This window comes from Acomys minous, assembly GCF_964271855.1.
Source record: "Acomys minous genome assembly, chromosome: 3".
In the NCBI taxonomy this organism is placed as follows: domain Eukaryota; kingdom Metazoa; phylum Chordata; class Mammalia; order Rodentia; family Muridae; genus Acomys; species Acomys minous.
Window position 1 is genome coordinate 110,981,834 of NC_140485.1, and position 24,687 is coordinate 111,006,520.

Here is a 24,687-nt window from a genome sequence, read left to right on the forward strand (position 1 = left end):
GCAGACGCCCCTGGGCCCCAATCCACCCATCATGAAGTTCTTCTTGTAGGTTTCTAGGACCCTCTGTGTCCTTCTATTCCCCATTCTCCTATATTTCTCTTACCTAGAGTCCCATTAGGATGTCCTCACATCTATCCCAATCTCCTTTTAAATAAAGACATTCATGAGACATGCCTTTTGGGCCAGTGTCCAATTATAAGTGAGTATATACCATGTGAGTCTTTCTGTTTCTGGGTTAACTCACTCAGTATGATCATTTCTAGTTTCATCCATTTGTCCCCAAATTTTTGCAATTTATGTTTGTTCTTCAGGCCTTAATCTAGTTATCATCTATTCTATTCATTTCTGTTTGTTGAACATAATAATGGCATGTAAGAGAATATATTGTACATTTCTTGGCAAATTAATTTTATATCTTCAAATCTTTCTCTCAGTGCTGTAGTTGTCTATGGCCAAACCACCCTGAACATACCTGATCTCATCTTGTCCTTTTTCTCTTTACATCTCTTGACATATGTCTGAGTTTCTTGAGGTCAAAGTGACAAAATAGCAATGTTCACTTATGATGAATAATCATTCTATTTTCTTTCCTTTTCTTCACAATTTCCTTCCACCCTTATCCCCTTCTTTCTTCTCTCTCCTTCCTCCTTGTCTGTCTCCCTCTCCTCAAATCAACAAAAAGAAATAGTCTGCTCTCTTCCAGAGTGCAGAAAAAGAAGACACTTCTTTCTCTTGCTGGTGCTAGGATGTGACTTGCTCTTCACACAGGGATTATAGAGGGGTAGCTCCTTTGACAGGGCTAACACATACGATGAGACATAACCACATCCATAATTGTAGAGAATATAATGACATCATGCCTGGTTTCTACCAACTTAAAATCTTTAAACAAACTACCAATATCTGCTTTTTATTCTTTTGGATTTCTTGTTTGCATTTTTTCTCACCGTATAAATTGTGGGGTATTACTATCTTTTCTTTACAATGTTTCCCTGATTGACAATATCACTACAACTCATTGTATTATTAAGAAAGAAAAGAGACGAATTTATTTAAAAAAAAAAAAAACAACACAGCCATTTTGCATTATTCAATTGTTTCAATGTGCCTTATTTCATATGTGTAAGTTTTAATTTTTAACAAAGTTTCCTTTTCTCAATTTGTTTATAATTAACTAGAAGAGCTTAAATGTTTTGGGGTAACTATTTGGAGATGAATGCCATTCTAACTCCAGTGTGATGGTTTTAGGGAGATGAGGCTTCTAGAAAATAACTACAGGCCAGGAGAGTGCAATCTCCAGGATGGAACCAGCAGCCATTAGAAAGGAGTTCAGAACTACCTCTCTGCCTTGTGAAGGAAAAGCAAGAAGGTGATATTTTGTACTCCAAGAGAAGAGCCCTCAGCTGGGAACAAAGGCATAAGATCTTGATCTTAGACTTACTGTCTTCAGAACTAAAAAATGTAAATACCTGCTTGTCACTCAGTCCACAGGACCCCATGGATGCCGGCCAAATGATCATGGTAGTGTTTTGCAGGGCACAGAAATATATAGAGAATTATTGGAGGCATGGCTCCAGTGAATAAAATTATTTTTAGAATAATAATAATCAGCTTGGAAAATTAAATGTTTTTTCCTGGCTACAAATCATAATATAAACATCTGATATATAGGATATTTGATATGCAACCCCCATGAAAGGGATGTTTGACCCCAAAAATGATTGTGGCCCACAGGTTGAGAAAAGTTGCTTAAAGTGATCCACTGTCTCTAAATACAGGGTTGATTAACATTTGTGTCCTTCTGAAGTCTCTGTAAAAATACAAATAAATACATTCTTTGAAAGGTAGCAATAGATAATATGTGATTTTTATAAGAAATGATAAGATCTTAATAAGAAGCAAACATGTAAAATCTGTGAGCATTTATGTGCAAATTGACATGTGATTTCTATTTTATTAAAATATACAGATACATTTATGAATCATGCTTTTGGAGTTTTTAAAATTCCATGTTCAAATAAGTTTTGCTCAGTAGAAGTCAAATCAGTTAATGCTAATGAGTACATTAATAGATTGTAAAGGATATTTGAAGCTTGATTAACTGGGAAAAATAATACCTACTTTTGTTCCAGAAGTTTAAGAATCAGAAGATTCAAGGGAACCAACAAATATTGACTCCTTCCTTCCATCTTTGTTGACAAACACCATCTAGCTCAATCTCAGTAGATGGCTTTTATTTGTTCTCTATTAAGTGTCCTCTACAGTCTTGAGAACACATTGCTCACCTTTTCAAAATCTCTGTCCTGCATTCTTTCACAGATTAATCCTCCTGAGTGGCACTATTGCAGAGATGATGGTTGGTTTTTAAACACTGTCTTGAAAAACAAAAAACAAACAAACAAACAAAGAATATTATGTCTCTTTTCTTTCTTTTTTTACATATAGATTTATATTATTACACACATATACAATAAACTACCTACAGCAAGAAGATCCATATGTTACATTTATAGTATTTTGGCTATTTGTTTTTGGCAACTTTTAGTACCCACTGTCTGAGTTCTGAACAGTGTGAGGAAAATGGGCCAGTGTGGAGCGTTTCCACAACTCTCTGAGTTTGCTGAAATAATGTTGATAACATAGCAACTGTCTTCAGGTGCAATATGGAAGGGGCTCATTTCTCCTAGATTATGGATAGAGCTAATTTAGTCTAAATATTACATCAATAATTCACATACCAAGGTACTGTGGTAAAAATGGTAAAAACCATGGTGGCAATATAGTACTGAATGTTTTGTCTAAAATCAACTTTTCTGCTATAGTAAAACATTTTTTAAAAGTATCTGTTCTTACTGAATCCGCTTTTCTTAAGTTACCTCAAGTCTGTAACCTGTAACACATACTAATATATTTTTTTTAATGTCTTGATTACTATCATCAAAAACCTGTCTGAAAAACTAGTGAGACCCCGCTCCCAGGCTCACAACTCTGTCCAACACGTTAGCTGCGTCTAGAAATACCGAAGAGACACACACAGGTGTAACACCATGTGTCTCCTTCACAGTGCAAGAGGCCTGGAAACCTGTGCTCCATGTGGCACTGGAGAGTAGAGTTGGCTTTTCTAGAAACAGTGCATTAGGGTTTCCACAATTCCATAGTTTAACGGAGAAACCAACAAGCAGTCTGGAAAGGGTTGAGAGCCCCGAATCGGAAGGCTATGGTTTTGCTAAGTCCACATCTGGAAAACAATTGGAATCCATGAACCATGCAAAATTGCAAATGTGGCTTGTGGAGAAGAAGGGCCCTTTTCTATGTGACATTATATTGACCAGGCTCTTGCTCTGCCCTCTGCAGAGGCCCTTCGCCCTGTTCTGTAAACAGAGAAGGAAGTCAGTGGCTCGCTCTTGCATGCAGGAGGTTGGCGGCTCACCCTGAACTTGCTTTAGCCGGAGCATACCCAGGCGTCATGGTCAGTGGGTATCTTGTAGCTTCAAAGGTAAGTCCACTGCTCAAAGGGAGACATTTCAATGACCCAGGATTCCTGGCGGATTTTATTTCAGATGCTGGAAGTTTCTCAAAAAGACACACAAGCTCTCCAGCTGCCTGGAGAGTCTGTGAAATGCATGCAGCAGGGCTCCCGGACAAGGCTTTAGAAAGCGGCCTGCACTACAGACCCAGCTTGGTCTCTGCGTCTTGATTTCACTAGAACAGATGTTATCTGCAAGCAATTAACATACTTGTCATCACCAGTGAGACAGACACAGAGTTCTTCAGGTCGTTGCTTACACCGTTTTAATATACCCCAAAGAGAAGTGTGCTCAAAGCAAAATTTTCTCATTGCTATTAAGACAGCATTCACTGAAAAGGCTTACATGTTATCCATTTCTCAGTTTTTTCTACCAATTTTTACAGAGAAATACTAAAATATTTTTTAATTATTAGGAATAAAATTCACCAGCAGCGTAAATATGATTGGCAACTGGCAACTCAATTTTAGCGTGTCTTCATACATCGATGGCTAGAATTTGGCATTTATTTCCACCCATTTTAATTCTTCAAATTTACTCATTTTATGTTTTTTGTACATACTGATAATATGTTATTTCTAATATTTAAATAAATGTCAAACAGTAGCATGTTAGTGTTATGTCTCCTAAGATAGGTATGATGAAAAATTTGGTAATAGTCAAAGTAAAATGTTCTAAAATACATGATAGAACAAAAACATCATAACAATTTTAAGTTCTTAAACTGCTTTTAAAAGTGCCCAAACCACATAATATGTTTCTCTCACACAACCATAGTCTTGACACTGCATTTTTTAAAAGAATGACTCTAACCTTATTGTCTTAAGTATTACTTCTTCCTCGGTTCATAGTTTTTATTTAGCAATCATGTCTTCGCTTTTCAGAAGATTGTGAACACTTGAAAGATTTCTCTGATGACAAGATTCCTGAGGAGATTAACTTCTTTTCTCTCATATTCTCTCAGACACTCTAAAGGCAATGTCCCCGCCACCAGCTTGAGTGGCTTTACCGTGGCAACTGAAGTCACAGAAAACATTGCCCTGGTGTATCGTCTGCTCCAAACAGCAGCGCTAGCGCTGTATCTGACATGATGAAGTAGTTACAGCTGATGAAGGAGGACACGGGATAGACAGCCCAAGGGTCTGGAGTATGATGCTCCACGTCACCTTCAGGGACTACAGTTTCAGTAACTAATGACATTGAAAACAAGTTTGTTTGTTTGTTTTTAAATCTAGAGAAGCTTTTCATTTACCTAAAAGTGATCCTTTTATCTAGGAAAAAAGTGACTCATTATATTACATGATCATTAACGCTAAACAGGACAAATACTGTTTACTTATACTTTTTTATTGTTTTTTTTTCCTTTTCAGTGATGTAAGAATTACATTGCTGTTTCTCAATTATTGTTACAGGTTCGTCATCTACTAAGTATCTGCCCGTGTTAACAATGCCTGGATACCATGAGCCTTTTGCCTAAGGAAGGAACAAAATCCTGACACCTTTGTGTGACCCTCTCAGAGTATTTCTTGACCAGTTCTTCACAAAACAGTCAGGACACTGAGGTGACAAGCTTATGTGTGCTTTGAAGAAGATAAACATTCAACCCTTTCAAAACTTTTATCGGAGTCTACTCTAATTGAAAAGTGATTTGTCTGCGAACTTATTGATTCTTTCTCAGTAGGCTTGCTGAAAGCACATTTCATCAGAAACTGACAAGACAAAACAGTAACTCTTTGCTCTGAAAGCCTTCCAGTGCTGTACAAGATGAGAAATAAAATGTGTAATCCCACAATTAAATGAAGAAATAAATTGAGACATACACACTTTCAATGAAAGAAGCCAACAAGGTACCATGAGAGAGATAAGCAGGTGAAGGGGAAATTGTAGATGATGTCTCAAATTAAAAAAAAAAAAAAAAAAAGGTAAGATGAGGCAAGAGTGAGACAGAAATCAGGTGCCTTAGAGGTCCATGACAGGGTAATAGATTTTGAACAGTTCTCAGAAGCTAAAGTGGGTGACGCCCATCCAAGGGACTGAGGATGCCAAGACATATTTTCAGAATAGCAACAGTGATGGTAATCACTAATATGGGTTGTTATTGTAAGGTAGAATATTCATAAAGCACCTTCCACAATAAAATAATGATATTAATATATTCTTAGAGACATTCAAGTGGGTAGTATTCTAACCATAAGTCATATATACGCTAGAATGCCAACTTTTGTTACATAAAGAGCCACTGAAAGATGCAAGAGTGATAAGATGTATTTTATTAATATGAAAACATATTCTATATTGAAGGTGAAAGATGATTACTTAACACCTCTTCCCCTCATCACATCTATTTGTATGCTTATAGTCTTGTTAGATTCTTTAGGAGAGTGGAGACTATCAGTCTTGCTTACCACTGCAAGTCCAAAGTTAGCATATTATGGATTCTTGCTATAATTAAAGTGTTTACTCTGTATATGTATGTGCACATGTGCAGAAATGATTCTGTGCATACACACATGTGTGCACTGGTGTGTGCATGCCAGGGGTTGATGTTAGGCCCTCTGCTGCTCCACACTTTAGTTTTTGAAGTATTCTCTCCCCCTGAACCTAGAGCTGGTGGTCAGTTTGACAAGATAGTTGACCATCAAGCACAAGGTATCCCAGAATAAGAGTTAAAGGCTCATGCCACCTTAGCCAGCTCTCTACATTGGTACTTAGACATGACTTCAGGTCTTCATCATTGCATATCAAGCAATGTATTATCTATGCTATCTCCCTAGCATCTGTAATTAATTTTTAGATTTATTTATTTTATTTTTTATGTGCATTGGTGTTCGCTTGCATGTAGGTCTGTGCATCTGGTGCCCATGGAAGTTGGAATGGGCAGTTGGTTCCCTGAACAATGCCCATAAGCTTCTGGGAGAGTGCTGAGACTCAAACCTGGGTCCTTTGCAGGAAAACCAGTGCTCTTAACTGCTGACCCATCTCTTCAGCCCTGGAAATGGCGTTTATTTAGCTAATGGCTATACTTAGTACTTACTGTCCAGCCATTTGATTATGAACTGGATTGTTTGTCTCCACTTTTGTTGATTTCTATGTTTGTGCCATTGCTTTATTTAAGGTTCTCCTCATCTTGGCTAAGATTTTAATGAGAGGGCATTTGTATGCATTGATAAGCATTTATTGCTTCTTTTGCATTTACTGCACTAACTATATGCAGTTTCACAGTGCCTAAGAGTCACTCTGTGAGGGTTGCTACAACACAGTACTATACAAACTGTCTCGTCTGATACTCAGGAAATCTAGGAATTCTAAAAGGCACAAAGAACACTGAGCTGGTCTCCATGTCATAGATGGCAGATTTTAAATGTGTCCTCACAAAGTTAAAGGAATAAGACAGCTCTTGGACCTCTTTAATAAGGATGCTAATTCCTTTGATTAGAGGTTTACTGTGATGAGATAATCATTTTAAAAAGGTACCAGTTCCTAGTGCCATTATACTGGTGATTAGGTTTTAGCATATACATTTTGGAGGTAAATTTATTGGGAGAATAACATTGAAAGAGAGAGAGTAGAAATGAAGGCTACAACCAGAGACATTTGGGAGGAGGCTGCAGAGGTGAAAGGAATGGGAACTGAGAAGGCAGAACCCAAAGTAGCAAAGAAAAAACGGCATCTCCAAGTTTCATCAATCTCTACAAATGCTCGCAGTCACTTAAATATTTTTTCTTCTATCCCTTGCTTGTTACATTTTTACTTGTTACATCATCTTACTAAACAAGCCAACAATGTATACATTATAATCATAAATATATTATAATTGTAATTAATATTAGTTATAAAATTTTGGATATATCAAATTAAATGTGGACTTGAGTGCTGAAATAATGAACTTGGATGTTGAAAATGATGCTTATAAATTAGAATTCAACCCTTTCTACTTCTTCAAAACTATACCCTTTTTGTGAAAATAAGGATTAAAAACTTATTTTTGTTACTCAAGATACTATAGAAATATTGGCTTTTTATTTAATATAATATGTTGGATCTTTGGTTGTTGATTTTGTTCTTATAGTGAGTCATTGCTAAATCTCAATGCCTTATTATATACTCCCTTATCATAAACCCTAGTCTGCACTGTTCCATTCTGTACGGGGGAGGATAGAGGCATTTGCGTCAGTAACAGTTGAAGCATGGACGATGCTCAGTGGCTGGGAAAGGGCTTGGTGTTCCTAGTATTACTAGTGAGATTTTCATTTCAAACTGCAAGTGATACATTCTCGTTTTACTAGTTAGGACCAGTCACATTACGTTTTTAATTTCAAGGTTGCTAATGCCTGAGGGTGAGCAGAAAAAAAATTCAGTTGAGTACCATCTACTCTGTAATTCTGCTCCCATCACTTTTGGAAGGGTGACAAACCCAAGGCTTTTAGTTGGGAGTAAAAGGACTATATTCCTCTTTCAAGTCTGTGTTTCGCTCCTGTTTTCCTTTGTCAGGGCACTAGTCACTCCAGATGGATATCTGCAGTTCTTGGTCTTGTAGAATATTAAATAAACAGATGCCATTTTGGATTAGGACTATCCATTTTTTCCTACCTAATATAAAATGTACCAAATCATTTTTCAAATTAAAGATGTCTTTGTTTGTATTTCTCTCATGGTCTTCAAATAGTGTTTGCCAAAATAGGTAGTCTTGGAGTTGCTGATTGTCCCACATGCACTGTTCATTGCTGATTGATTTGAAGCACAGTTTCAAGAAATATGAGGTCATCTTCCAATTTTTAAATGAGATGCAGTTGTTCTACATTTCCCAAGTGGTATACAGTGCTGGCAGCAACATCTAGATGGTGTCATCGTTATCATTACATTGACGTTCAGGCAAATGTTCAGCTGTGTTTTCAATTATTTTGGAAAAACAGTATTATATCAATAAATACAGCAGGAAAAGAAATATGGCTCAAATATTTTTTAAAATTATATTTCCAATATAGTTCTCACATTCGGCTTGAACACTGCTGTGAAACATTTCTGGAACTGCTAGGTAGCCATTTGTACCATGCTGTCAAAAGAATTATTCTATCAATTTGAAATTGTAATCAATTTCAATTGTATCAATTTAAATCTGTGTTCTAGAATGTTCCACCCATTCCTACAGATCTTTTACTTAAGTGCTTGTCCCTGTCTATTAACATTTTGTCTTTTTTTTTTTTCTTGTCTTTTATGATTAGACCCTGAGTTGGAGAATGGGACACATCTGACCACCTTTAGAAAGAACAGTTCAGGGCTGCCAAGAGTGCTCACGGCAAAGTGGTTATCACACAAGCTTGTTGCTCTGCGTTTGATCTTGTGGAATCCATAGTAAAGTAGGAGAGAGAACTGACTCAGTGACGTTGTGTTCTGATGTCCAAATGTGTGTGCCATGGGCCATGGGATTGAGACAACTCTCTCTCTCTCTCTCTCTCTCTCTCTCTCTCTCTCTCTCTCTCTCTCTCACACACACACACACACACACACACACACACACACACACACACACACACACAAAGAGAGATATGTCATACATACAAATATACATATCATGGATATATACACATACATTCACACACATAAGTAAATATTTTAAAGAAAGTTTTTTTTTAAACAGATGAGAGTGGGTTTCCATAAAAATTCATGCTGTGCATGGAAATTCCCTCAAACTACCTTCGAGAATATGTTTAGCATAGTCGGCTATTCAATAGTGTCTTTCTTCATTAGGAATCGAAAGTATCAAGGGTAGAAGAGTGGAATAATGAAAATCAAATTGTAAAGAGGACATGCATTGGTGCCAATAACACTACACATGTGCACAAGAACCTCATACTTTTAAAAAGTGTTAGTTTTCTCCAGACTGATGGATGATGTCAGAGTAGTTATAATAAAAACATCACTTTTCTCTGGGATGATACATATCAGTGTAGTTATAACAAAATCTAAGATGAATTCTTTGAGATCCTGTTGAAGGAATTCAACTACTGAGAAATGGTTACAATATGAAGGAAAAAGAGATTTCATACTGGGGACACTCTGCATGGCCTTAAAAATGGCAACTATAGTAGAATAGAGAGTTTAGAAATAGAGGTATTAATACATACTTCAGAATCAGCATAGAAAATGACATGGAATTTATCTGTGTCCAATTAGCTCATTTTCCATATGTAAAAAAATGATCTGGAATGCTACCTCACAACAAAATTATCAACTTTGGTGGGATGAAATGCAGTACTTTAATCTAGTAAAGAAATTATGAGGAAATACCTTTACAACATCATGAAAGAACAACTTTTCTTAAGCAGTGCATTTTTAAAAAGAAAAGCACATCAAATCTGTATGTTTGCTGACTTTGTTTCATATCCACTAGATTAGCAGAAAGGTACTATTATTTTAGAAAGTTGCAATGCAAACTGTCAAAAATATTATATAAAACCTCAAAATAATAAATATTTGATTTTTTTATTCATAAAAGAATACACAAAAACCACAAAAGAAGAAAGTTTGTTGAATTTTAAAATAATAATTGGTAGTCAGGAAAAAAAGTAAATTAATCTAAGAGTTATTCACTATTTTGAATTCTCTAGAATGACAGAATTCTAAATTTTGTTCAGTGTTTGCCAAGGATAAGGACCCATGAAAATCAGGAGTTTTGCTATCATTAACATTTTTTGTTAGCAATAAAATGGGTGCAACTATTCTTAAAATTTTCTGATGATCATGTGATAAGGTTGAACAATCTATCTCTGTACAGCAAACGATTAACTCGTGTGTTTGATTCAGTTAGGAAAATCTCAGTCTTATATCTATCTGGTGGGATTTTTGCAATTATTTATAATCCCCAAAGTTTTCTATCCTCATTTCTTCTTGATCTGAGTGTATCTTCCCCTGTGCCCCGCCCCCTACAGAGAGGGAGGGCAATTGAGGAATTAACCAAGGTTTATTCAGCTCTTCTAAGTGAGACCTGCTGGAGTTCTGGAGTATGTCTCTGTAGTTGCTTCCCAGGGCTCTGAATTCGGATGTGGTCCTGGATTTATCACAACACTTAAAGACGTGCTCAACCTTGCTAGTCAGGGCAGTGAGAAGTGGTATTGTCTGTCCATTTAGATAAACTTCTCAAAGGTGATACAAGTAGGCAAGGTCCAGGGAAAGCCAGGACTGTGGATTGGAAAAGCAATGAAGAGCCCACAAATAGCACAGTCATTAAAACAGACAAAAGGGAAGGAGTCTTGCTTGCTAGAGTTTTGTTTCTCTGCTTAGGTTTTGTGTTTGTTTTGGATTAGTGTTTTTTATTTTGCTTTAGGTTTTTTTTAGTTTTTTATTTTTATTTTGTTTTGTTGAGTGGCATTTTAAAATAAAGGTAAGAACTGGGAAGTACCCAGTGGTATTTCCCATAATTCTCACACTTGAAAAGTGAAGATCATTTGTAACTACATAGCAAGTTCAAGGCCAACGTGGGCTTCCTGAAGCCTTAGCCAAGAAAAATAAACAGAAAACAAACAGCTTACAGAAATAATGAAACGTGAGAAAACCACATGCACATATGTACATATTAGAAAGTAAAGGTCTTTGTGTCAGAGAAGGCATTAAAGAGCCCACATAATGCAAACTATAGCAGGAAGAAAAAAAATCAATTACTGTATCCCAGATTTGTGCTTATTAGCTTATTTATTTATTCATATTTTTCATACTCAGTGATTTCCAGCTTGAGAACCACAGTGAGTTAATGTTTGTTTTCTCAGTGCCAAGACAGAAGCAGAAAGCAGCCATGAAACAGGCTGAGGGCATGGGAACTTCTTCAGTCTGACTTGTAAACTGTGATATTGTTTAAGTCTGTGTCTTCTTAAAATTATACATTTTGTTGGTTTTATTTTACTTAACTGATTTCCTTCTTTTCTTAAATCTTTGAGAATACTGCATTTTGTTGTTTTTTAATTTTACTTAACAGATTTCTTTCTTTTCTTTGTCTCTTCTTTAAGGAAATACACAGCAGGTTTTCTATTATGTTTCTTATATAATGAAATGTAATATTTCATTGGTTGTAGATTGTAAATTAGATGTTATACTGTCTTTAACAAGTTGGAGGTGTTATCTACTAATTAGCTCTTTAGAATTTTCCATGTATAATTTTTTTGCTTATTTCTTCAGACTGTTGACCACCTGGGGCTTATATAAGGCTAAATTACACAGAAAATATGGTAACTCAAGGCATAACCATGATAGATACTTTAGAAGTCAAAGGTAAAAATAAATGAGGGGAAAATGGATAGGACTTGGTGCTCCCAAAATTTTGTCAAGGTTGGGGCAAAAAAGAGAAACAGATCCATATGAGAGACATGGGAGTTGAAAAGAAAAAGAAGAAAAAGTAGGAACATGATGCTTTAAGGTCAGAATATCCTCTTGGGTAATTTCTAGAAAACATGCCTGAGATTATAACAAAAACAAATCGTCTAGTTGATTTAATTTACTCTGCACTCTACAACAGTGCAGAACAATAATTCCTCATCCAAAATGACCAAGCTTTAGGACTACAGTCATAGTATGATCCTAAATATAGTCTAAGTTGAAAAGACATATGTCATAACTTGCCATATAAGTAAACTAAAGCCTCTGAAGGGTGTGTGAGATAGTGCTGATTCTAAATGGGTAATAAATAAATAAATACTTCATCTAGTAACAGGTGGCCCTTGTTTCCTGCTTTCTAGTGTCTTTAACTTCCAAACACATTATATTTATTTATGGCTTTAATATCTGGGGAAAATACAACAGGTTAAAACTTTCAGTTTAGAATATCTTTGTTTCTTGATTTTAAAGAAAACTATTGTAGATGTGGACATAGCTTTTAGGAAGAAGGACAGAAAGGGAAAGTGTCAGAGAATGTAACTGATGTCCTATGGGTCACTATTGTCATCCCTAGCAATGCACACAGGAGCTGAAGAGCAGTCACACAGAGTAGTTGCATACAATGGCAGACTAGAATGGAAGCTGTATATTCTGTGCCAACTCTTGTTGTTTGGTGGCCCCTTTCAGAAGCACAGAGTTGAGATAATAACAAGAGGTCAGGCATGTGTCTACACAGGCTCTCTGGTTGAATAACAATGTCTCACATGGACTTAGAGGCATATAAAACATTATGAAGACAATAAAATATCAATTATGACATATTCAATTTTATATCATTGCCTTTACACCATCTGGAGAATTAGCTTGCCTGACAGAAAACTATACAAAGTAGACAGTATGTATTTGGTGTATTCACATTTTTTGTTGAAGTATTTAAAGTATGTGCTGAATATTTGTTTGATGAGTGATGAAAAATCTGCAGGGTAAGCTGATTATACACACACACACACACACACACACACACACACACACTTGCAATTACCCATTGGTAATCATATATATATATATATATACACACACACACACATATATATGTGTGTACATATACTTATGTTTACATAATAAATGGTGAAAGGCAGAATGGCAATAATAAGAATGAATCACCCCAAAGCATAGCATACTTCATAATTCTATTGTTTAGAAGAGAAGGAAAAGAGAGATGTCTTGATTCGAAAGAAAGATGATTGACATTGGCTCCCATGATACGGTCAAGTGAAGAATGTTATTTAATTTTAGAAAAGGTCAGTTTGATTGTGAAAATTTTGGGGTTGAAGCCAATTAAAAAGCACAAGTAAAGAAGGCTAAACTTGTGGTTGACATGGTTACACCACTCAATGAGATGTGAGAAACATTCTTGGATGGAAGAAGCATCCCACCAGCTTAGAATTCACTGACCCTGTGTTTCCTGAGACCGAAGCCTAACCTGAACTTTCCAGGGTTATATATTTTTTCTGGTGTGTGTGTGTGTGTGTGTGTGTGTGTGTGTGTGTGTGTGTGCGCGCACTCATCCTAAATTTTATAAAATTACATTAAAGTGTCTTGGGAATTATGTCCAAAAATAGACTCTGATGAATTATGTATAAATAGAATAATCTAAAATGTAGATTTCCATTAAGACATTGGAATATTTAAAAATTGAAAGGCAAAGTAGTTAGAAAAATGATATTAAGGTTTTACCCAAACAAGAACATTTGTAAAAATAGTTTTGAAATATTAGCTGATCTCAAGTAGTGCTGCAGCTCAAAATCCTAGGCTGTGTTGTTTTCCTATATTCAGATCCCCTAAGATTCCTATGCAAGAGATGATGAAACTATTGCTCCATAGGGAAGAGGCTGTTGGTTCTCTGAATTTGGTCTCCTGCTCATTCATCAAACCACACTGTAACTTGTCCTTGGTCAGATAATGTATAAGGCCACCATGCAAGTTCTAACAGCCACCTGGGAGAAATGATTAAAATCATGTGGCTAAGCTCTTCAAAACATATAGAAAAATTGATATGCCTGTCCCTGTGGGAGGAAAAGAAATCCACATGAATAATGGCTTTAATGGAGCCTTGGGTGTTGCTCAATGCCCAGTGTGTATTCTGTAGTGCAGCCAAATTTTCTAATCTGAAGGATCGTGGTGTTGGCCAGCAGGAGAGTAAAATAAATGTATGGGGTGTGGGAAATGTTTACATGCGGTTTTCTGAGAAAAGTCTTTTAAAAGCAAGGCTTTTGTTCTTTCCTTAATTCACTGTATTATTTTGCATTTTAAAGAAGACAATCATTTTAGTTTAGTGAGTTGACAAAAAAGAACATAGGCTTTGGAGATAAGGCGATAGGAATGTTACTAACCGGGTTAATTTAGGTAAGCATTGTACATGGTGTGTGGTACAAATGAATAAAAATAAAGTGGATGGGCAGCAACCACATGAGTGGGTGAGTGGGTGGGTGAATGAATGTATGGATGGATAGGTGAGTGGGTGCGTGGGTGGGTGAGGCTTTCCATAAAAGGGTGATGAGAATTTTGACCTTAAACTCTTATGACCATGAGAATATGAGAGTTCATATCATCTGAAATACACAATGGGTTAAAAATGTTAAGGTTTTTTATTTCTTAGCTAATGATTTCTGAAGGTTTGTGTGGAGGAAAAGTATGTTTTGAAGAGAATACAATTGAGCTGCAGAGGTATTTTAGTTTTTAAGGAGTAAGGCCCCTAACCAAAAGTCAAAAAGTACAGTGTTAGTCAGTGGATCTGTTCCCTTTCATGTCATGGGGCAAATCATTTGGCGTTTGATACAAAGGGGAAGAGAATACAACTTCTTTAAAGGATACAACGAAACTGTTAGAGAACAAAAGAGTTAGAGAAAAAACTATTTTGTCATCATAGGGGTAATGAAGAGACTGTGTTTAGTGGTTCATTGGTGGTGTTTTGCTTTGTGAATATTCAACACTTCTCTTCAAGGCACAGTGCAATCAAGTTGCTATGGCACTTTCAAATAAGAGATACATTTGCATTTTTATAGTAATAAAAATTTTACAGTTTTAAATTTTATAGGTATAAAGTTGTATTCTGGAAGCTATAGTTAAGTGCAATAAAGAAACACTGTTTCCTTCTTCAGGCTCCACTTAATGAGTGTGTGTGACTAAGCAGGCCACCTATATGAATGCTCAGAGATCTAATCTCTGTGTTGATACAGTCTTGTATTTTCTCCGGGAGACACAACTACCTAGAACTACACTACATCAGTCACATTGCTATCTGCTACAAAGCTTTGTCTCCCTAATATGTCTTGAAAACTTACAACGAAAATATTTAGTTCATTACTTTGGGTTAACTTTTTTGGTCTGCACTAAACAAAACAAAACAAAACAGGAAAGCAATATGAAATTCTCCATATTCATGCATAGAACTGGAAAAGTCGGGGTTCACAAGACATCTGGCTCCAGAAGTCATGCCTTTATTCTTAATATTGTATTATGAGATACTGTGAGACAGCATGTGATAATAGAAAATGCAGCCCTCTGGCTGGTGCTACATGTTTGGCAGCAGCAGAGAAACTCCAGATTAAATCCAGATGATCAGAGTTGGCATTTCATCTTGAGGAAGGACTAAGTAGGGATATTGATGCCCACCTCACCCTTATGTGTATAAAAATTAACATGAGCTATGTTCTCCAGGTCTGATAATCACCAGTCTCACCAGTGAGAACTTTGGAATAGATTTTTCCAGATTTTAATTTAAAGGTCTGTCCTTGCTTTTGAGATTACATGTGTACTCTATTCATTGTTTCTAGGTTTATTTTAATTTCTTTTGCTTTATCTTTACATGGAATCCACTGTCCAAACAATAGCACCTAGTAAGTTTCCTGAACTCTGTGAAATGGATTAGGTTCTGCACTTTACTCTCCTGCTATAGGAAGTGACAACTTGAGGCCACATTGTGTAGTCAGGTGAGACTCCTACCAGAGGGAGAGGGACACCAACCTACCCACAAAATCTCCAACCCAAAATTTGTCTTGCCTACAAGAAATGTAGGCAAAAAGATGGAGCAGAGTTTGAAGGAATGGCAAACCAATGCCCAGCCCATCTTGAGATCCACCCCATGGGTGAGAAACTCCCCCTGTCACTGTTAATGATACTCTGCTATGCTTGTAGAGAGGAGTCTAGCATGGCTGTCTTCTGAGAGGCTTCATCCAGAAACTGATGGAAACAGATGCAGAGACCCACAGCCAAACAACACACTGAACTCGGGGTGTTTTGTGAAAGAGAGGGAGGACACATTGAGAGAGCCAGGGAGGCCAAGGACACCACAAGAAGACCTACTGAGTCAACTAACCTAGGTCCACAGGGGATCACAGACACTAAACTACCACCAAATAGCACGCGTGGTCTAGACACGGGCCCCTACACATATGTAGTAGATATGTAATTTAGTCATCATGTGACTCCCCTCACAATGGGAGTAAGAGCTGTCTCTGACTTTGTTGCCTGCCTTTGGATCCTTTCCCCCTAACTGGGCTGCCTTGTCTGACTTCTGTGCAAGAGGATGTGCTTAGTTGCTGGACTTGCTATGCCAGGGTGGGTTAGTAACTATGGGGGAGGGGGGTCTCACTTTCTCTAGAAGTGGGGTTGAGGGTAAGGGGATAGGATATGAGGGTGGGACTGGGGGAAGTGGAGGAAGGGGCCGCAATCATGCTGTAGAGTGATTATATAAATAAATTAATGGAGGAGGAAAAAAAAACAACAAAAACTTTCCCTTGCATAACAGAGCATCCTTCCTTCTTGCTTTTCTATCTCAGGAGTGACAAAGAAGTTAAATAAATGCTCACATTGTAGCTTTAGTTCAAGTCACAGCTCAACCTCACAGAGGCACAGCTGTCACCTCTAGATATTCATTAGTCATGGAAGCACAGAGACAGACAGCAGTCGTCTGTAAGCTGTGGGAAGATCATGAAGTTACCTTGTACATGTAAACAAGGATATGTTTTATTCGTTCAGAGCTGAGGAGAAAATTCAAATGCTAACCTAAAATCAAAAGAAAAGCATAGACGAAAAATGAAAATTCAAAAACACAGAAATCTGCAAAGAGAGAAGAAGGATGAAGGTTTGAGAAACATAAACAAAGGCAGGCAGCAATGCAGAGGAGAACATGCTCCTGTCGTACCATTGGTGTCTTGTTATTGCATGGGACAGACCAACAGTGACTGCAGTTATGTCTGGGATTTTACAGCAGCAGGTTGAACTTGCCAGAGGCTTGGAACATTGTGGATTTGTGGCTCTTCAGATGTGCTTCTGTGTTGGAATGTGTTTGTGTTTGCCTTTATTTGGTTTTAATAATAATAAAAAAAAACTTAAAGAAGTTTCTGTCTTGGTAGATTTTCTTTGGAATTCCACAAAGGACTCTGGAGGCCTCTGTGGCCCTTTGTGATGATAAACCAAAGCTTTGCGTCTGTCCCAGTTGGAATTCCAGACACTGAAGAAGCCAACTTTAATTATTATTATTGTTTTCTTCAGAACTGAGCCCTTTTTTGATTATTTAGATTTACACTAATCGTCAGCTAAACATACTCCCTTCCCCTAAGTAAGGCTCAAAACAAAACAATGGAAGCTTCACAGTAAGACTTCAGAAGAGCCAACTTCTTGAGTTACCATGGAGACTTGTGATATGATGGGTTTATTAAGAGAGTAATATTAATAAAAACAGGTCCAACAATGATGGACAGATTTCACAAATGTGTAAAAGAAATGGTTGGCTGGGGAAGTAGCTGATGAGATTAGAAATGGTATTTTATTGTAATATCAAAGTCTCCAAACTGAGGTATTAATCATAGAATCTCAGAGTTGTAATTTTATTTTACAGATTTTTAAATCCAACCCTAATACGTAAAGATTAACTATAACACTCTCAAATAGATTATTCCATTTAAACTTAAGTTCCACCTACATGGGCCAACAGTTACTGCCTTTTAAATAGAATAGAACAGGGCATGAGAGGTGGCTGTAGCAATGAAGGCATTTGCCATCAAACCTAACGACTTGAGCTTTATTCCAGGGGCCTGACAGTAGGCAGGAAGAAGTCAGTTCTCACAAGTTGTCCATGGCACATGTACACATAGGCATGCATGCATACAGAAACAAACCAATGAATAAATGCAGTTAAACTTAAATCATGAATCACAGCTACATCTTCAGAAGTTACTGCTCTGTTTCTGAAAACCTGTCAATTATTAAACAAAGTTATTTTTCTACCCCATTCCATAAATTCTTTTCAGAAAATCCCTTAAATTAAGTCAAATGAACATTTATTGAGCCACACTCTGGTGATGTAGAGTCTTAGAATATTACGGTGGCCAAGAGGCTGTGGTCTTCAGATCACAAGTGGAATGAGGAAACTAAAAGTAGTGGCATTGTTCTACGTTCTAACGAACTACATTCGAACAAGTGCTAAGCGGGCTGCCTGGAGGGTAGCCAGAGTGCTTAACTGTTTTAGGGAATCAGTTCTGAATGACAGCACATTCCTCAACGGAAAATGAAGGGGAGGTGTTTGAAATACATGGAAACTCTGGTGGAAGTTGTCACTCTGAGAGAAGCGGTTAAGAAGAAGGATCACACACCATGAACATCTTACGTGATACTTGAATGGACCTAGAGATTTGACCAGCATGAATCACCTAGAATTCCCCCCCCCCCAATATTCTAACTTATCTTGAATTTCCATCTCCCCTTAAAAATGTTCATTCTGTCCTTCTTAATTGAAGAATGATTCTATTTCACAGAGAGGAAAGTGAAATAGGAATGGAGAATTTTGATTGTCTCATAATAGTATTTAAGGACATACTCTTGTATGCCAATTATTAAGTCTGCTCTTCTGATTCTAGCATCCCAAAAGTTCAAAGTTACCTCCATTCCTGGCATCCTTAACTCATCAGAGGTTTTCTTCCAAGCAGCCATTTTATATTCCTTAATACTTACAGGAAATTATTAACCCTTTCACTTTTTCTTGTGTTTTCTTAGGCCAAATACTCCTTTAGAGAGTTGCCAGAGCTTTTAAAGTTCATTATAACACATATAATATAGTTTAATGTAATCATTTAACTATGGAACTATTGTCGGTTGTTCCAAATGTTTTTGATGTGGGATTTAGTTGCAATAAATATAATGATAACAATCAATAAATAAATGTAAAGTGTTTGCAATAGCTTTATAAGACAAACACCCATTAACATTACACACAATAGTATGATGAAGAAAGCTATCAATAGAGAAAGGCTCTAAGAGGATAAGTGAATTAACATATATTTTCATTTCAGTGTTGCCTTCTTAAAACTGCAAGCCAGACAAAAATATAACTGTGTGCTTCCTCCCAATTTTCCCTCCTTGGTTTTAATGGAAATTGAAAATTAGAAAATTCTACTTTTAATTCCTAGTGGCAGTTTTTTGTTTTGTTTTATTTTTAGATTCTAGAATAATGTCTATAGTGTTCTTGTTAAGCATTGTGAGATGTTATTTCTGGTTTTAACCACAAAGAGCACTGAACAGCAAGGCTCTGTAGAGGTTTCAATGTGTGCCCAGTAAAGACATTTTCTCCAAACTTAGAACTACTTTGAGTAATCAATGTAACTTAGACTTACTTCTTAGACTTAATGGTTTCCATTTATAAAATTTGCTTATATTGATTCTTACAGTCAAATTCAAATGCTAAAGCAATTCTGAACTCAAAAACCATAAAATCACAAGAGTCTAAAAGTAAGCACGAAGTACCTGCGTCAGCTCCGAACGTGCACTATTTTCTTCCTGTTTCACAATCTGCTAACTTTCCAGCTCCCCAAACGTCCGTCTAACTCATTATGGGCCTGTGGATAGTTCCTACATCTTGCCATGTCATGTCTTTAGATTTTTAATCCTTGGCCATTCCTCTAGACCTAAAATACTTGGGGCTTAAAAATAACTGGAGCTCGGGACCATCATTGAAAAGAGTTGCCGGGGGAGTCTAAAAATCACAAATAGGAAATTTTGTTACATTAACTTTTTATAAGATGTGAATAATGTGTTTTGTCAAAGCCAAAGACACGCTTAGGAGGGCTGTGCGGATGGAAAGCATGGCGACTTATTGGAAGGTACCGAGGGGAAATTGAGCTGGAAGGAGAACAAACAGAAGCAAAGTTGGAGGCTTTGTTAAAGGCAAGTACACTTGTTATTAGTCTACATGATATAAATCTTTTTGAAGCGAACTAAGCTCACAAAAGCAGGGCAGTGTCTGTCTCTTGTTTGTGAGGGATGAGGGGAGGAAAAAAAGGGGGGCACATACACATTTTATCAAATGACAGGCACAGGAAGCAAATTATATTCTGCTAACAGACACAGTGGATAACAAGGCGATCACAGTTGCTCTGAAGGGAAACACAGGGTTTATTATTAGATATAGGATTTTGAAATGATCCTCCATAACTCTTTTCCTTATATAAGAGACATCACTGAGGAGAACAATTTTTAATCTTGATCATAATCCTATTTTTTTCTTTTAATTGGAAATATCTAGAAGGCATTCTTTATTGCAAGAGAAATAATGTACTTGCCAACCCAAGAGACCAACTGAAGGAAGAGGGTGGGGAAGGTGTGAAGAGTATGGAGAGGAAGGGATGTTATTTTGGCTTCTCATCCTTGTCACTGACAGCAGGTGCTGCGGAGGGAAAGACAACCAAATAAAGTGCAGGGAAGCCAGTGGAACAGACACAAAGGGGGGGGGGGCGGGACAAATCCCTCTGCCCTGTGCCTCATTAATCTTGTCAGAAATACTTGCTGTTGAGAAAGGCTAACCTTCTCACTGCCCAAGGAGCCTCCCTTCACTCACAAGAATGTATTAACAGTTTGGGATATCTAATGACTGGGCCGTTTAATAAATGACTTACTTACGTCACTACAAACACCAGGCAGCAGCTGTAGGCTACATGTAAAGTACTAAATCCTTTACCTGACTTTCTAAAGGTCGCTCTAAATCATATTTAGTGACAGGCTGAGGTATACAGGCATTGGGATTTAGTGGCAGGGCATACTTCATGCTGTTTGGGGGTAAGTCAAAAGGTCTGACTTGGATTTCTTCCCAGTAACCTGATCTAGGTAAAGGAGACGGTGATAAATGAAAGTCAGTTTCTGAGGTATCCTGACTTCTTCTACTTCTTCTTCTTTTTCTTCTTCTTCTTCTTCTTCTTCTTCTTCTTCTTCTTCTTCTTCTTCTTCTTCTTCTTCCTCTTCCTCTTCCTCTTCTTCCTCTTCTTCTTCTTTTTTTAAACTACCAACAGCTTTATCGGGACCTGGTGAGAAACAGGAAACGAGCAAGCAAGAACCAACTCTACGTATCAATACTGCAGTTTGGCTTTCCTAACACTCTATGAGATGGGATGCCACGTCATACAAGTCAACTGTAAGTTTATGATTGTAAGTGCTTTGCCCCCTCTGTCAACTAGAGTAGACACCTAAAAGTGTTTCCCGAAGAACATAAAATGCAAAAGGTCAGATTTTAACTTCTTTCGAGGGCAGTTTCCAAGACTTTCAGACTTTTTTTTTTTAATCACTTACAATATGGAAATAGCTCCCTAAATCATAAAGTTAAAAAAAAAAAAAAAAAGGAAAACACAGGAAGGGAAATGTGTTGAAGATGTACCATATTCAAAGTATTGATGTTTGTTCCTTAGTCCTCACAGCAGCTCTGATGGAATAGAAACCCTTTATTCAAGGTCACACTAAATAATACAGCACTGGCATTTGATTCTGGGTTTTTGTTTGTTTGTTTGTTTGTTTGTTTTCTGATTAGAAAGCTTGAGCTGCTTGCCCTGGTGAGAATCTGTTTGAGTGTACGCAATCCTTCCAGTGTTCCTAAGACCACCTTTATGTATGGGTGAGCACTGATGCGGAATGCCTGAAGGCTATTGGATCCTTATCAATTTTAGTGTAAAGACTTTAGGATTAGCATTTTGATAAATCCGAGTTTGATTTTCACACTCACTGAGGATCCTAAACTGCTGCACGTGTCCTTCTGTTCCCTTTGTTGTATAAACACAGGCACTGGAGTTTATCCATGGTGGGAGCATTGGGTTACTTACTGGTCAGCAGAGGACAAGTATATGGGCTCATGAGGAACACTCTTTTACATATTAAAATGGCAATGATAATGACAGTCGTTCAGCCCCTTAGTGTGTGTGTGAAGATTGCCAAGCTACTGAATGTGTAGTACACAAGTGACTCACAATACAAAGTACTTGCGGGATAACTGGACTCCTGGTCTCCAGCACAGAATTAGCTAGCTCTCCCACTAAAGAGTGCATTATCTATGCTATTTTCCCATTTAATATCAATCTTCATTATTTTACCCAGTATTCCAGGGACATGATTTGGCAATGAATAAATTAAATATTAAAAAGCATAGATGATAAAAAAAAATCTGTTTATGTTTGCAAATAAAGTACTTAGTAGCTTACATATTTATAATTGGTTTACAATTTTTTCCTCCCGTATGTCTGTACTGAGACAATAATCAAGAGTTTCTACCTACCACCTCCCCTTTCTCCACACTGGCCAAATAATTAAATATAGGAGTTTGTGATCGTAGCCAAAGAATGAAACTCCACCTTTACTGAAAATGTTACTTTTTTTTTTTCTGGAAAATTTAAAGTACTTTAGGAATGTCTGCCCTTGATCACGTTGGACTTCTACTCATATTTGCTGTGTAGTAGGGTGAGGACAGGGAGGTCCAGGTTTGGCGATGTGGTACCCAGGAGCTGGAAATTGAAACCCCATGTTTCTCACAGCCCAGGTGTGGTGCAGACAGCCTGCGACTCCACATTTCCTCACTGTGCCCTAACCGTGACCTTAACCCTCACATCGCGAGAGGAGAAGCAGCACTATAATAAGCTGCTGTTGGCTAGCTGGGTCGGGGGGGGGGTGGGGCGGGGGGAGCTGTCGGAGCAGAAATGGATCGCATTAATCTCCCTTGTGCAGCGGCGTGCCAGGTCTCCCTAAGTCAGCCTGCTCTGGAGCTAGAGCAGGCGGTCAAAGTTGAGCCTTGTTACCCATGAGACTTTATGAATGTGCCCCATGTACCAGGCAGATTATGACTCGGGCCAACACACTGCTTTCTATTTAATCTCGAAATTGGTAGCCGAGAATCATCTCTCCACACTGTAGTCTTGCAGCCAAACAGATGGCGTTTTCTATCTTTCTAGTCATATGAACTAATAAATGTGAAAAAGTATGTTTGCATTCAAAACAATTAAGTTAAAACAGCTTTCATCTTGACAGCCTGCCTTCCCCTGTACTGTTCCCTTTTGGTGTATTTAATGTCTTTACCATTTACAGAGCTGGAAATAATGCTATAAATACACTTTTGGCTGCTTTAATGAATATAAAACCTTTTAATTTATTTAAGGCAGAAGCCATTCCTCTACGATGTCCAATTTGTATACAGTCCAGGTGTCTGCTTTTATTTTTCTCCTTTCCATATTTCTCAAGGTTGAATGATAGAAATCAATTAAGTAACCAAACTATGAGATGAAAGATTTTAAGTAAATGGAGTATTTTTAACCAAAGTTTATTAAAACAACACGGGCAGGTTTTAGTCCTTTAAAAGAGATGGATAATGTTCGATTTATAAAGTATTCTTGCAGCCATTTGATTAAATTCAAGTCTAATTAGACTCTTATATTGTGTACCTCCTCTGAAAGAAAGGGCTATTTTAGGCAAAAAGTCATTTCTCAAATACTCACCTTTTTTCATGCATAAGTCTCCCGGCAACCACTTCCTCTCCACTCAGAGCTTCCCCAAACTGAAAACTGACAATGAAGAAACAGAACTCTAATAGGTTTTGTAGGATTCTTGGAGGGCCCAACATGAGAAACATGAGGGAAAAAAAGTGTGACGACATAACAGAGTGAAGCAGCCCCCCGCTGTCCTTTAAAGGATGACCAAGAGGAAAACCAATCCCTATTTTAGGTCAGATTTTATGACCTTTCCATATCAAGCACTTCTATACTGGAATGTTTTCTATGAACTGTTATTAGTATTTCAAATATGAAAAATGTATTATAACACTGCGACTAATCAGACTTCATGTCAGTATACTCAGGACTTGACTTTCATCCCATTCCTACAGTCTTAGGCAACATCTGCCAATGGTAGATTGATGGAACTACATATGTTAGTATGTTAGGTTGGAAAACGCCCTAGGCCAGCATCACTTTCCCAAGGGCTGCGACTGAGAAGACCGTGCCTCCACTACCATGAGCACCAGGAGGACATACATATTCTTCCACACCAGACTCTTTCCTGAAATGCATTCTCAATTGTAATTCAATTCCAAAATGTTTACTGACTCACTGGACTAAATCATTTCTTTCTACATAAATTCCTATAGTATCCAATATATAAGTGTAGCTTAGTGTGAGCTGATAGTGCTATTAGGGAATTCCTTTGTCTTATACGAAAAGAAAAGCAACACAATATTGCTGATGCCAGATCAGATTTTGAGTGGTATGTGCTTCTCCTTTATATAACAAGCGTATTTTATAAGAAAAAAAAAACAGAAGGGAAATATTTTTATTTATTTTATTAGTTGTACAAAAGCCATGTTGGCAAATGAAGAACCAATAAAATAAAATTGTCTCATGTGGTTCTCATTAGGGAATCAAACAGTAACGTAAAAGGCCAGCATACACCAATCACAATTCCATCTGCTGGAAAGAGCTGCAGAGAGTGGCTCCAT